Source organism: Arachis ipaensis, chromosome B06 (assembly GCF_000816755.2).
Source record: "Arachis ipaensis cultivar K30076 chromosome B06, Araip1.1, whole genome shotgun sequence".
Taxonomy (NCBI): domain Eukaryota; kingdom Viridiplantae; phylum Streptophyta; class Magnoliopsida; order Fabales; family Fabaceae; genus Arachis; species Arachis ipaensis.
The window spans coordinates 33,193,454-33,208,449 of NC_029790.2; the positions used below are offsets into that span (position 1 = coordinate 33,193,454).

Here is a 14,996-nt window from a genome sequence, read left to right on the forward strand (position 1 = left end):
CCAAGTGGCTGATCATCTATCCCGGATAGAACCAATAGAAGGGGAGTCCCCCCTCTATTGAGATCTCTGAGACCTTTCTGGATGAGTATTTGTTCGCCATTCAGGAAACACCATGGTTTGCAGACATTACAAACTATAAAGCTGCAAGGTTCATACCCAAAGAGTACAGCAGACAACAAAAGAAAAAATTAATTACTGATGCAAAGTACTACTTGTGGGATGAACCCTATCTCTTTAAGAGATGCACAGACGGAATAATCCGTAGGTGTGTGCCTAGAGAAGAAGCACAGAGGATCTTATGGCATTGCCATGGATCACAATATGGAGGCCATTTTGGAGGTGAGTGAACAGCCACCAAGGTTCTCCAATGTGGCTTCTACTGGCCTACACTCTATAGGGATTCCCGGGAGTTTGTACGTAACTGTGACAGTTGCCAAAGAGCTGGTAATCTGCCTCATGGTTACAATTGGGCAAGAAGCTTGGATGATGCTCTGTGGGCTTACAGAACAGCATTCAAGATTCCTATAGGGACCTCTCCATACCAGCTTGTGTATGGTAAGGCCTGTCATCTGCCCGTGGAACTGGAACATAAGGCCTACTGGGCAACCAGATTCCTAAACTTTGATGAAAAATTAGTTGGAGAAAAAAGATTGCTCCAGCTGAATGAGCTAGAGGAATTCAGATTCACTGCTTTCGAAAATGCCAAGCTTTACAAAGAGAAAGCAAAAAGATGGCATGACAGAAAGTTGTCATCTAGAGTCTTTGAACCAGGACAGAAAGTTCTGTTGTTTAACTCTAGGCTCAGGCTATTCCCTGGGAAACTGAAATCCTGATGGAGGGGACCCTATGTGATTACAAGTGTGTCACCATATGGCTCTGTGGAGCTTCAAGACATTGATTCTGATAAGAAGTTCATTGTTAATGGACAGAGAATCAAGCATTATCTTGAAGGAAATGTTGAGCAAGAGTGCTCAAGGCTGAGGCTAGATTAAAAGCTCAGCAAGGTCCAACTAAAGAAAATAAAGAAGCGCTTATTAGGAGGCAACCCAATGTTATTTAACTATATCTCTTTATTTTCTATTGCTATTTTATGTTTTCCTTAGGTTGATGATCATGTGAAGTCACAAAAACAACTGAAAAATCAAAAACAGAATGAAAAACAGCATTAAAAATAGCACACCCTGGAGGAGAAACAGTCTGGTGTTTAAACGCCAGAAACAAACATCTGTCTGGCGTTTAACGCCAGAAACAGGCACCAAGCTGGCATTTAACGCCAGAAGCAAGCATCTACCTGACGTTAAACGCCAGAAACAAGCTACGTTTGGGCGTTTAACGCCAGAAACAGGCAGCAGTCTGGCGTTAAACGCCAGGATTGCACAGCAAGGGCGTTTTACACGCCTAATTGGAGAAGGGATGTTAAGTCCTTAACCCCACTGGATCTGTGGACCCCACAGGATCCCCACCTCTTCTTCTCTCCTTATTACACCTTTCCATAACACTCTTCCCCAAATTAACCTCCACCAATCACCTCCATTACTCCTCCAAAACCATCATACAAACCACCTACACCCACCCACTCAAATTCAAACCACTCACACCTCTCCATCTCATCTATTTTCTTCTTCTTCTACTACTTTCTTTCTTTTGCTCCAGGACGAGCAAACATTTTAAGTTTGGTGTGGAAAAGTAGTGTTTTTTTTATTTTTCTATAACCACTAATGCCTCAAGGGATGCACTTCCCTCCACAAAATTATTGGGAGCAAATCAACACTTCCCTAGGAGAATTAAGTTCCAACATGGGACAACTAAGGGTGGAGCACCAAGAGTACTCCATCATCCTCCATGAAACTAGAGAAGATCAAAGAGCTATGAGGGAGGAGCAACAAAGACAAGGAAGAGACATAGAGGAGCTCAAGAGCACCATTGGTTCTTCAAGAAGAGGAAGACGCCACCCTCACTAAGGTGGACTCATTCCTTAATCTCCTTGTTCTTATTTTTCTATTTTTCATTTACTGTGCTTTATGTTTATGTTTGTGTCTTGATTACATGATCATTAGTGTCTAAGTGTCTATGCCTTAAAGTTATGAATATGAATCCATCACCTTTCTTAAATGAAAAATGTTTTTAATTGAAAAAGAAAAAGAAGTGCATGAATTTCAAATTTTAAAACAGTTTAATTATTTTGATGTGGTGGCAATACTTCTGTCTTTCTGAATGAATGCTTGAACAGTGCATATTTTGATATTGTTGATTCATGAATGTTAAAATTGTTGGCTCTTGAAGAATGATGAAAAAGGAGAAATGTTATTTGATAATCTGAAAAATCATAAAAATGATTCTTGAAGCAAGAAAAAGCAGTGAATACAAAAGCTTGCAGAAAAAAACTAGCAAAAATGAAAGAAAAAAAAAGAGAGAAAAAGCAAGCAAAAAAGCCAATAGCCCTTAAAACTAAAAGGTAAGGGTAATAAAAAGGATCCAAGGCTTTGAGCATCAGTGGATAGGAGGGCCTAAAGGAATAAAATCCTGGCCTAAGCGGCTAAACCAAGCTGTCCCTAACCATGTGCTTGTGGTGTGAAGGTGTCAAGTGAAAACTTGAGACTGAGCAGTTAAAGTTGAGATCCAAAGCAAAAAGAAGAGTGTGCTTAAGAACCCTGGACACCTCTAATTGGGGACTCTAGCAAAGCTGAGTCACAATCTGAAAAGGTTCACCCAGTCATGTGTCTATGGCATTTATGTATCCGGGGGTAATACTGGAAAACAAAGTGCTTAGGGCCACGGCCAAGACTCATAAAGTAGCTGTGTTCAAGAATCAACATACTGAACTAGAAAAGTCAATAACTCTATCTGAATTCTAAGTTCCTATAGATGCCAATCATTCTGAACTTCAAAGGATGAAGTGAGATGCCAAAACTGTTCAGAAGCAAAAAGCTAATAGCCCCGCTCATCTAATTAATACTGATCTTCACAGATGTTTTTGGAATTCATTGTATATTCTCTTCTTTTTATCCTATTTGATTTTCAATTGCTTGGGGACAAGCAACAATTTAAGTTTGGTGTTGTGATGAGCGGATAATTTATACGCTTTTTGGCATGGTTTTTAGTATGTTTTTAGTATGATTTAGTTAGTTTTTATTATATTTTTATTAGTTTTTAAATAAAAATCATATTTCTGGACTTTACTATGATTTTTTGTGTTTTTCTGTAATTTCAGGTATTTTCTGGCTGAAATTGAGGGAGCTGAGCAAAAATCTGATTCAGGCTGAAAAAGGACTGCAGATGCTGTTGGATTCTGACCTCCCTGCACTCGAAATGAATTTTCTGGAGCTACTATAGTCCAAATGGCACGCTCTAAATTGCGTTGGAAAGTAGACATCCAGGGCTTTCCAGAAATATATAATAGTCCATACTTTGCTCAAGGATAGACGACTTAAACAGGCGTTCAACACCAGTTCCATGTTGCAGTCTGACGTCAAACGCCAGAAACAGGTTACAAATTGGAGTTGAACGCCAGAAACAGGTTACAACCTGGCGTTCAACTCCAGAAACAGCCTAGGTACGTGAGAAGCTTAAGTCTCAGCCCCAGCACACACCAAGTGGGCCCCAGAAGTGGATTTCTGCACCAATTATCTTAGTTTATTCATTTTCTGTAAACCTAGGTTACTAGTTTAGTATTTAAACAACTTTTAGAGATTTATTTTGCACCTCATGACATTTTTAGATCTGAACTTTGTACTCTTTGATGGCATGAGTCTCTAAACTTCATTGTTGGGGGTGAGGAGCTCTGCTGTGTCTCGATGAATTAATGCAAGTATTTCTGTTTTCCATTCAAACACGCTTGTTTCTATCTAAGATGTTCATTCGCACTTCAATATGATGAATGTGATGATCCGTGACACTCATCACCATTCTCAATCTATGAACGCGTGCCTGACAACCACTCTCGTTCTACCTTCGATTGAATGAATATCTCTTGGATTCCTTAATCAGAATCTTTGTGGTATAAACCTTGTCTGTGGTATTCCGAGTAGGATTCAGGAATTGAATGACTGTGACGAGCTTCAAACTCACAAAGGTTGGGCGTAGTGACTGATGCAAAAGGACCAACGGATCCTATTCCAGCATGAGTGAGAACCGACAGATGATTAGCCGGGCGGTGACAGCGCACCTGGACCATTTTCACTGAGAGGACGGATGGTAGCCATTGACAAAGGTGATCCACCAACATACAGCTTGCCATAGGAGGACCTTGCGTGCGTGAAGAAGAAGACAGGGGAAAAGCAGAGATTCAGAAGACAAAGCATCTCCAAAACTCCAACATATTCTCCATTACTGCAGAACAAGTATTTATTTCATGCTCTTTTATTTCTCACAATTCAAACTGACAAATATAATTGATATCTTGACTAAGAGTTACAAGATAACCATAGATTGCTTCAAGCCAATAATCTCCGTGGGATTCGACCCTTTCTCACGTAAGGTATTACTTGGACGACCCAGTGCACTTGCTGGTTAGTTGTGCGAATTTATAAGAAATAGTAATATTGACATTGACATACACAATTTCGTGCACCAGTTACCCATGGAGATCGGTCGGACGACCTCCCCACCCTTAAAAATTTGCACCGTCCTCGGTGCATGTAAAGAAGAGCAAGGTGGACAGGTTGCTACAACTTGTTGAGCTTCTTCAAAAGGTTGTGCGGATGACTTGTTTGTTGCCCCCATTTAGAAGCTTTTCCTTTCCCTCTTGGTGGCCATCCTAAAAGAAAAGAAAAAGAAAGGTTCTCACTATACTTGATATCAAAGAAATAGAACATAGGCGGGGGCTAATGCCAAATAAGAGTAAGGTTCTCACTTCATGTTAGCTACGCATGTGAGTGGGAAAGCAATATAAGCTAAGGCATATCACTACACTTGATGCAAGGGTAAAGTCAAAGCATGAAGAGCATGTTGAGCATCAAGTTCAAACGAAAATTGACACAAACAAGATTAGGGATAAGCATGAGAGTATTTGGCCGTATCCTAACACAATGACAATAATGTACAAAAACAATGGATCATGAGTAAGGAAGGACTAAAGCACTAATCTTATGTGTAGAGAATAATTAATGCCAAACAAGTCACGAAGCACTAAGATTTACCAAGAAATTATCAACAATTATGTAAAAGAATTCAATACCATTATTAAAATAAGAAATTTAGAAAAGAAACTAAAAACAAGTTATAAGAACAAAATTAAAATGCAATGGATGATAATATGCAAATGCAACATATGAAAGAAAATGAAAATTAAGAAAAAAAATGAGAAGTGGGAAATTGAAAAGAGAGGAAGAGAGAAAGTAAGAAAGGAAGAAGAAAGAAAGAAGAAAGAAAACAGGAGAAGAATGGAACAGAAAACAGGGCAGAAACAGGGGAAAACAGGGCGCGAAAGGCGGCGCTACGCGTGCGCGTGGGTGGCAGGGTAGACAAGCGACGCGTAGGCGTCATGCACGTGTATGCGTATAAGGAGAGAGTGCAAACCGATGCGTCCGCGTGATGCACGCGTACACGTGGGATGAGAATTGTGCCTGAGGCACAATTCTGGCACTAAGTTGGCATAACTCTCAGGAAAAAGTATGGGCGCTGCACTGACGCATCGACGCGTACGCGTGGTGTACGCGTACGTGTGCCTGCCCCTTTTTGTTTTTTAAACTTAGAACAAAAACAAGGCACTCTACTAATCTACAAGCATTCTAAAACAATCAAAAATCAAATTTAACAACAAGTCTTTTTAGTTTTTGAAAAATTTTCAAATATAAAACAAACAAAACTTACACCTCAAGCAAAAATACAACTTAACAACAACTACTCTAATCAAAACATGAATTTAACAAACAACTATCAATAAAAGAAAAATGTATAAGAGTATAGAAAATAAGAAAAACTATCTATAATGGCAACTCAATTCATTCATTTATTATATCTACAAGAGAATGGAAAGAGTTTACCATAGTGGGGTGCCTCTCACCTAGCACTTTTCTTTAAGTCCTTAAGTTGGACATTTGGTGGAATCTTTGCTATGGTGGCTTATGCTTGAACTTTTCCTTGAATCCCCACCAATGCTTGCATTTCCAATAGCCTCTGGGATCCCAAATTAGGCGCACAAGGCCTTCAAGTAAGCTTAAATAAATGACAAGGCCCCAAGAGTTTTGATTGCTGAAATGAATTCTGGGGTCCCAAACCTTGTTCTTGCACCCATCGTCTTGTTGACTATCATAGTTAAATCTGGGTAACAAGGCTTGTGAATTCTCAATTAAGCATCCAAACATTCTCCTAGACCCATGCAGTTTGGTTCTACACCAACCATTGGTATTCAACTTTGAGCATGCTACCCTCATGAGCTTAGAGTGATGTTTCCAACCGCTAACCATCTCCCTTTTGCTCTTAAAGCCACAAAGAGCTCTAAGTTGCCCATCAGTCTCAAGCAAACCATATTCAAGTGGGATAATAAAGCAAATCAATATCTCACTTGCTGAAGCATTAGAGCAGATGCCTTTGTATGCAAAATTCCTCAAGGAGCTCATCAACAAAAAAAGAAGCTGGAACGAGAAGGAGATAGTGATCTTAACACAAGAGAGCAGTTCAATGATTCAAAAAGGTCTCCCACTAAAACTCAAGGATCCTAGGAGCTTCTTTCTGCCTAGCACCATTGGCAATATAGTCATTGATAAGGCATTGGGTGATTTAGGATCAAGTATCAATCTGATGCCTTTATCTATGATGAGGAAGTTATCCATAGAAGAAGTGAAACCTATAAGGATGACCTTAAAACTTGCTGACAGATCAATGGTGATCCCTAATGGAGTGGTTGAGAACCTCTTGGTCAAAGTGGATAAGTTCATATTTCCAGCAGATTTTGTGATATTGGACCTGGATGAAGAGGGAGGCAATTCCATCATACTGGGAAGACCTTTCCTAGCAACAACAAGAGCCATCATTGATGTAGAAAAGGGAGAAATGACTCTGAGTGCACATGATGAGAAGATCACTAAAAATGTCTTTAAGGAAATGCAGTATACTGGTGAAGAGAAAAGCTACATGAGAGTTGAAGAAGAAGACTTGCATCGGAAGGAAAAACCCAAAGAGACTCTCATCAGCTCACCTTCAAAGCAAAAGACAAACAATGGAGAAGAACAAAAGGGGAATGAAGATGTAAAGACTGAGAAAAGAAGGCAGGAAGAGATTGATAAGTTGATCACTAGGAAGAAAAACCCTGATATAAAGCCTTCTGTGAAGACAGAAGGGCCACCAAAGAAAGGAAAGAAGAGCAAGAAAAGAATTCCAAAAGGGTGGAGAAACAAAAGAATTCCAACTGAAGGGTTCTCAAAAGGAGACAAAGTGAAACTGATCTACCAACAGTTGGAGACAGACCCACAATCTACTGATTATTATACTGTCAATAAGATACTCTCGCTTGAGTATATATAGATGGTTCATCAAATCACAGGAAGAAGGCTCACAGTGAGAGGGGACAAGCTGAGCCACCATAATCATCAACCACCCTAACAAGGAACCAATGTCAAGCTAGTGACAATAAAAGAGCGCTCCATGGGAGGCAGCCCATGATTTAATGTTCTTGCTTTTGTTTTAATTTCAATAATTAATGGTCTTTCTAGCATAAATTATAACTCTCATGGGTAAATTTGACAACTGCACATATTGTTTTGAAGCATATGTTTAACTCCTAAGTTTGGTGTGCCTAAAGGCACTCTAAAATGGCTTTTCAAGCATGCTGATCATATAACCATTTTAGGATATATACTCATTCATTCTATTAAAGTATATAGTCAAACATTAATTTTAGTGTCTATATATGCTATGAATTTCAGGAAAGTCAGAGAGTTAAGTTCATGAAAAGATAAACCATATCTGCATCATTCTTATGAATTGATTTTATTAAGGTAGAAAATAAAATGTTCCTTGTAATGAGTATACTAATTATGACAAGACATTCATTGGGTTCTATCTGAATTACTTAGCAGAAAACAAGTTTGGTGTTCACCAATATTTTATTCAATTCCTAAGGGGCATAGTTGGTTATTCATAAATAAGGAACATATAGCAAATTTTAATTTTTTTATATATACTTTGCACTTGATAACCACCACCGTGCTAAATTCAAATTTTGAGCTTACTGTTGCTTTGATTGAAATGGATAGGTATGAAGAAAAAATGAAGAAAGGACAGCACCATGCAAGCACGGGTGTCACAAGGGGGAAAAGTGAGTCACATGTGCTTGAGAATTGCTTTTTGGGGAGCAAAAATCTGCAAGGTTTAGCACCTAGGAGACCAAACCACATGCCCAATGAAGATGTGGTCCTTGTCCTCATCATCTCTTACATGCACACCGTCCATTCTAACTCTTTCAAAAGACAACCTGGCCATCCAATCTTCATTAAAGTTGCTATAAATAGAGTCACTTGGACTATGCCTCATAACCCAACTTTCACACTCATGCATTGAAAAATTTAGCTTTCATTTTCCATAAGATAAAGTCCTAATAACCATGTTCTGTGAGCTCCAAACCAATCTTGTCTCCTTAATCTTTTCTTCTTACTTTACCAGTAAGCCAAACACTCATCCTAAGAGTCACACAAATCCTCTCTCCCTCACCATTCTTCAATTCTCCACTCGGCCTCCTCCTTCCCTAATTGATGGCTTCATCAAGTTCCAGAAGAAGAAAAGGGAAGCAACCAGTTAAAACTGAACCACCAACTTATGATGACAGAAGATTTAAGTCTCAATTTCATGAGTCACGATATCATAGGTTGATGGAATCAAAAGAAGTCATTCCAGAGATTGGCTTCAGATTGAAAGAAGGAGAATACCCCATCATGAGAAGGATAATCGAACAAAGAATATGGGAACTCTTGTGTGAACCTCTCACGGACATAAGTGCAACCATGGTACGGGAGTTTTATGCAAATACTGTAAGACCAAGCAAAACCAGCCCTCCCTACAAGAGCTATGTTAGGGGGGTTGATGTGGATTTCAGCCCATCATCCATCATGAGGGTCTTGCAGATAAGAGTGATACCCTTTGGAGAACCTAGCTTTGATGAAAGAATGAAGAGTGAGAATGATCCTGATGAGCTACTAAATGGTTTATGCTTGGAAGGCAAAGACTGGGAAAGGAATTCAGATGGGGATCCAAGCTACTTGAAGAGAATTAATCTCATACCTGAGGCCAAAGGTTGGTATGAGATAGTGAGAAGATCCATACTCCCTACTAGAAATACATCAAAGGTCACAATAAAGAGAGCCATTCTAACATACTGCATACTCAAAGGAGGAGAAATTAATATCCCACAAATCATAGCAGACAGCATCCAAGAGATGGCTGAGGACAGCAGCAAATCAAGCAGACTTGGTCACCCAAGTACTATATTGAGGCTATGCAACAGAGCAGGGGTACTCTTTGAGGATGCAGATACATATTGGGTAAAGGGAGACAGAGGAATCACTAAGCAAAGGATGGAAGGTGTCACTGACACCAAGGAGGAGAGAAGAACTCAACGAAGAAGAAGGAGGCCACAGATGGAGGAGGAACAAGCTTCTGGTGCAATGGACTTAAGCCAGATGCAAAGAGCCATTGAAGAAATGTCTCAGCAATATATGCGAGCACAAGAGCAACAGCAAGGGCAATACTTGAGGCAGCAAGAGCAATATTTAAGAGCTCAGGAGCAACAAGAGAACTGGCAGCTAAAAATGATGGAGCAACAAGAAAACTGGCAGTTGAGGATGATGGACTAGCAGAGAGAATTCCAAGCAAGAATTCTGGAGCAGCAAGGGGAACAATCTAGTCACTCTCAAGAATCATTCGACAAATTGTTCCAACAACATGCTGAACAGAAAAAGATTACATTCTTTGTTGCTCGCTCTAGAATACCTCTGGTTTCATATATCTGCTTCCACACTATATGATATGTGAAGTACCTCTGGTTTCATATACAGAGTTGATGACACTTAAATTTTGGTTATTAGTCTTTGACAAATTTTTAAAAGCATTTAATGCACATCACAACAGGAACATTATGCAAATGTAAACAGCATTAATAAATAGTGCATTTAGTAGCAAGTTGCCTATCTAATATAATAATGGAATAAGAGATTTCTTTGCAACTAAAACGAAGAAAAAGAATTGAGAATCACTATAATTGTCACCTGTATATTGTGGACATGGAGAACAAATCACGCATGTAATCTTGCAAAATATCAAAACCAATTGAACAGTGACTTATAACAAGGTTTATTTCCACCAAAGTAGCAATGCAATGTTCCCTAATATAAATAAACAACATTTGCATCAAACGCAACAAAGCAACTAGTATATTATTTTTTCTCTACCCCATTGGAGTCACAAATTGATATAGAAAATATGTATCAATATCAAACTCCAGCACTATATTAGTTTAGGGGAAGCTTCTGAACTAGTTTTGTGGATAACTACGACAATCTACTTGCTCATCTTCAATCATTATTACAAGTTCTAATAAAAATATATTGAATTCAAGAAGAATATGGCAACTACATCATTTAATTATACTTGCATAGCTGCATAAGTAGGTCAAAGCATGAGGGGAAAAAGATGCAGGAAACTATAAAAGAATGTGGAATCTTATATGAAAATTTCTACAGAACAACCACCAATGACCAACAGAATGTTAAATCTTATAAAGTATGTAGAAATTGTACAAGAATAAAAGAGAATAAAAGAAGTCTTACTCATGTTCCAAAGCTTGTGCTACTGTAATACGCTTTCGAGGATCATATATATCTGTACATAAAAACATAAGCATATTATTGTTAAGCAAGAGCAGAGGGAAAATAAGGAAAAATAAGTTCAGAATATATTAATGTAGACATAGTAAACAATTTCTTAAAAGCTTTAAAGGAAAACTCACTCAAGCATCTTTGACAAAAGGTCAAATGCAGAACTTTTTAGAGATATGTGAACCACATTATAGAGACTGTTGTTATCACTGTGAGCAAAAATGAAGACAAACCCATTAATTTCATGAGCATATCCTTGGATTATGTATATTCCACAGCATCCCAAATGAAAAATTTTCAAATAACTTATTTATGACATGTCAACCATTCTTGTAGACCCTAGACCCATACTTTAGCATCTGAGATTTAATAAAAAGCAACAACCTCAAGTCAAAATAGAGATAGCAAAAAGTACCAAGAATGTAACGAAATTAATATTAACGAGAAATACCATAAGAATTAAGCTGTAAAGAAAGTATAAGCCTGAAGTCAACAATAGATACATGAGTACAAATGTATAGTCACTTGAATATAAAATATTGCAAAAGCATAGAATATAAAAACATACACCTACACATGATTAACTTATGCATAAAAAGGAAGTAAAATAAAAGGATACCAACAACACTAGTATAATGTTTTGCTCCAAGAAGCAACTCAGGAGCACGATACCAAATGGTTACAACAACCTGTGTGGTAATGTTTCATAATTTCAGATATCAAGAATCTAATCAATCAAATGTAGAGAGAGAAACATGAGGTACACGTTCACAGTTAACAGATGGTTAAAGAATAAAAAGGCCAATTCATGAAGACTTTGAAAATAGAGTGAACAGTTCAATTTCCACGTTCTAATAACTGCATTACCTTAATCACCATCACCATTACTGTCAATTCATCATCAAAAAATTCAAAATTTCAAAGAAAAAAGAAAAATAGTTTTCAGCTACTTGAATTTCAACTTCTATAGCTAGAAATTAAAAAAAAAAAAGCAAAAAGCAAAAAAAAAAATAAAAGGAGAGAAGAGAGGGAAAAATGAGTACCATGACAAAAAGCAGCTACGCTTAGAATCTGCAAAACTATAGCTTTGGCATCCTCCTCCAGATACTTTCCTCCCCTAATTTTGGAATTTACATGATTCAATAAAATTGAAAGAGAGATTATATCAGCTTGAAAGTTGCAACAAACATAACTAATAGAAAACTAACCTTGACAAAATTCTGTCAAGAAGCTCCCCGCCTTCATACAATCAGAGAGAAAAAAAAGGAAGTCTTAGAAAGGCCATTGATTACAAAGCTACAACTAGAAAGGGCGTAAATTGCATATTCGAAGAATACTCAACCTGAAGTTTACATGCCTGGACAGAACTCGGAAAACCCACCCCTTATTTTCTCTTTTCTCTTTTTCAAGCATGATGTAACCTATGAAAAGCTTATCCAAACTTCTTAGATAATATTACATGAAACAACAGTTGACAGGATAGATAGTTATGGAGTTCATGCCTCTTACCATTCAGAGAATGCACACACTGATATAATGCTTTCATGATCATATAGCAGTTGATAAAAGAAATGATCTAATTCATTGTAACAACTCAGCTTTCACAAATTCTGAAACAGAAGCTGCATTGATGAGTTTAATTATTCAATAATGTAATAACCATAATAAATTATTCAATAATGTAAACGTGATGAGTTTAATTTAGTTAATGTACCTCGGCAGTGATGGTTATATCGATACGATGGAGGGTCCAAAAGGCAAGGAAGTGGTGCTAAGAACAGAGAGATGGAGTTTGTCAATGAGCTTGAGAATGTGCATCAACACTCCTATGTGTTTCTCGCAGTGGATCCGAATGAGGACGTTCTTCTCAATCACACTTGCCTCCACTTCAGGCAACACCAACCTACTCAGTGCTTTTGAGACTTCGTACAAGTTTTCATCCCTTGAATTTGACCAAGTGTTTGACACATCTTCCTCTCCGCACACCTCAGATTTCTCAACATACACAACAGACTCCACGCTTTTCCTTTTGCTTTCAGTTTCTAGAACCTTCACTTGCTCTTATAGCTGCTTCACGTACTTGATATTATAACAAAAACTGTGCAAATTTATTTTTTAATGAAGAAAATTATTATCATCATAATCCATAATCAACTAACATACATACAAACAAAATTAGAAGAAAATTTAGCGAATGCCTAACCTTCAATTTCTTCTGACAAGGAAGAAAATCGAAAACCTAGAATTAAAGAAAAAAATGTAGTCATTGTTAGCATAGAACATGGCATATTTACAAATCATGAGTAAACAGAAGAAGATAATGCAAATTTGTATACTAACCTAGATGATCAATGAAGCTCGATGGAGATGGAGATGGAGAAGTCGCAGAACACAACTCGATGCTGCAGGAAATACTTGCACAACAGATCTCATCAATGGAAGAGAAGCGTTGATGGAGAAGATCGCCGCCGAAGAAGATAGTTTGAGGAAACACTTACGCAATAGATATCATAGTTTTGTGAAGTTTTTGCAACTTGATTTTCCATTTCAAGCTTTCAGGTATTTTCGACAATAGTAGAAAATTGAGAGAGAGAAAGAAGATCAACCTTGCTCTCACACAGAAATTGTAGCCGGAGGAGAACGCATCGCCGGAAAAAAACCTGCCAGAAGATATCGTCGCTGGAGAGAGCACACAATCTCGTCGGAGGATAATGCCACTGAGAAGATCGTCGCTGGAGCCGTCGCTAGAGCAGAGCACAGATCTTTGTTTTTGGGTTTGATGGCAGCGTGCATTAATTTCAGCAGTAATGGGTTTTCGGGTTAGGGTTTTTCTTGGTTGCGGTGGATTTTATTTGGGCTTTTTTTTAAATGATGGGTTTCGAATAATGGCGGTTTAAAACCGCCAAAATCACCAAAGAACCATTTTATATACATTAATTATGGCAGCACCATAAAATGTCATAATACCTGAATATTATGGCAATTTTTTAAAATCATCGTATATAAATGCCATTTTAAACCTTTTTTTTTGTAGTGTAAATATGTCCAAGGTAACGATTTTCCATTTTAGCATTGTTGATACTTGGATGGATCTCATTTACATGTATTTAGAACATGGACTCTTACCTGAAGATCCAAAGGAGGCTAAGAAGTTTCCATTAAAAGAAATTTAATATACCATTATAAATGAGTGATTTAGGGATCGCAGCCTTTGCTTAAATGTTTAAAACCTCAACAAATAATGTATGTGTTGCAGAAAACTAATGAAGGATGTTGTGGATATCATATAGATGAAAAATCGTTAGCTTAGAAGGTCATCAGAGTAAGGTATTATTGGCCCAACAAATTTATATATTACTGTAATTATTTTTAACATATTTAATAATATATTTAGAAAAAATAAATAATTTTGTTTAATGTGAATTTTCGTAGGTTCAATTGATTAATAGGAGTAAAATATTAAAAATTATAATTAATATTTTTTATAAAATGTTTTTATTAAATTTAATAATATGTATGAATAATTAGTATAATTTTTAAACTAAGTTTTTTAATTGTAATAATATAAGTATGATTTCATTAGTATAATCGTTAGAGTAATTTTTGAAATTATATGTTATAAACTGTGTGTATTAGCTTTTGATTTACTGTAATTTTTTTATGTTTGGTAATATGTTTAAGGAAAATAATAAATTTTTGTTAGAGAGAAATAGAGAATGAGAGAGAAAAGAGAGAGAAAAAAAGGAGAGAGAGTGTGTGTTTGTTAATTTTAGAGAAAAAAATTTATTTAATTGTAATATAAAATATCTTGTATGTGACATATTTTGATTTGTTAAATTAGTAATATAAAATATAAATTATAAGTTATATATAGAGTGGGAAGTTATAGAGAGAAATAGAGAAGGGATAAGAGATAGATAAGAAGGAAGTTTATTAATTTTGGAGAGAAATATCTCATCTCAATTTTAACGAGAGTATCATGTGACACATTTTGGTTATTAAATTAGTAATATAATATAACTATATTTCAATTTTAATATTTTAGTTTCAATTTTAATTTAATTTTACTTACAATTAAAGAATATTATGTTGTATATTTTAATTGTTAAATTTATAATTAGTCATTGATAATGATATATAAGAGAGATAGAGTGGGTGAAAAAATGACATAGATAGAGAAAAAGAAAG

The 14,996-nt window shown here is 36.7% G+C and overlaps 1 long non-coding RNA gene across 12 annotated transcripts in view; it reads right to left on the reverse strand.

The window, feature by feature from the left end:
• The window catches only part of LOC107646822, a 60,673-nt gene extending 47,034 nt beyond the window's left edge, over window positions 1-13,639 (reverse strand). For 2 of the 12 annotated variants that reach the window (XR_002348666.1, XR_002348664.1), the window contains exons 1-10: window positions 13,149-13,634; window positions 13,012-13,047; window positions 12,523-12,906; window positions 12,318-12,430; window positions 12,151-12,229; window positions 12,017-12,047; window positions 11,852-11,925; window positions 10,940-11,017; window positions 10,761-10,812; window positions 10,200-10,239 (exon numbers count right to left, since the gene is read on the reverse strand). This is a non-coding gene — a long non-coding RNA (uncharacterized LOC107646822). Of the gene's footprint in view, window positions 1-4,556; window positions 4,757-10,199; window positions 10,317-10,760; window positions 10,813-10,939; window positions 11,498-11,851; window positions 11,926-12,016; window positions 12,048-12,150; window positions 12,240-12,317; window positions 12,431-12,522; window positions 12,907-13,011; window positions 13,048-13,148 lie in introns of all 12 variants that reach the window. The other 10 variants (XR_002348672.1, XR_002348671.1, XR_002348668.1 and 7 more) reach the window with 9 other exon arrangements.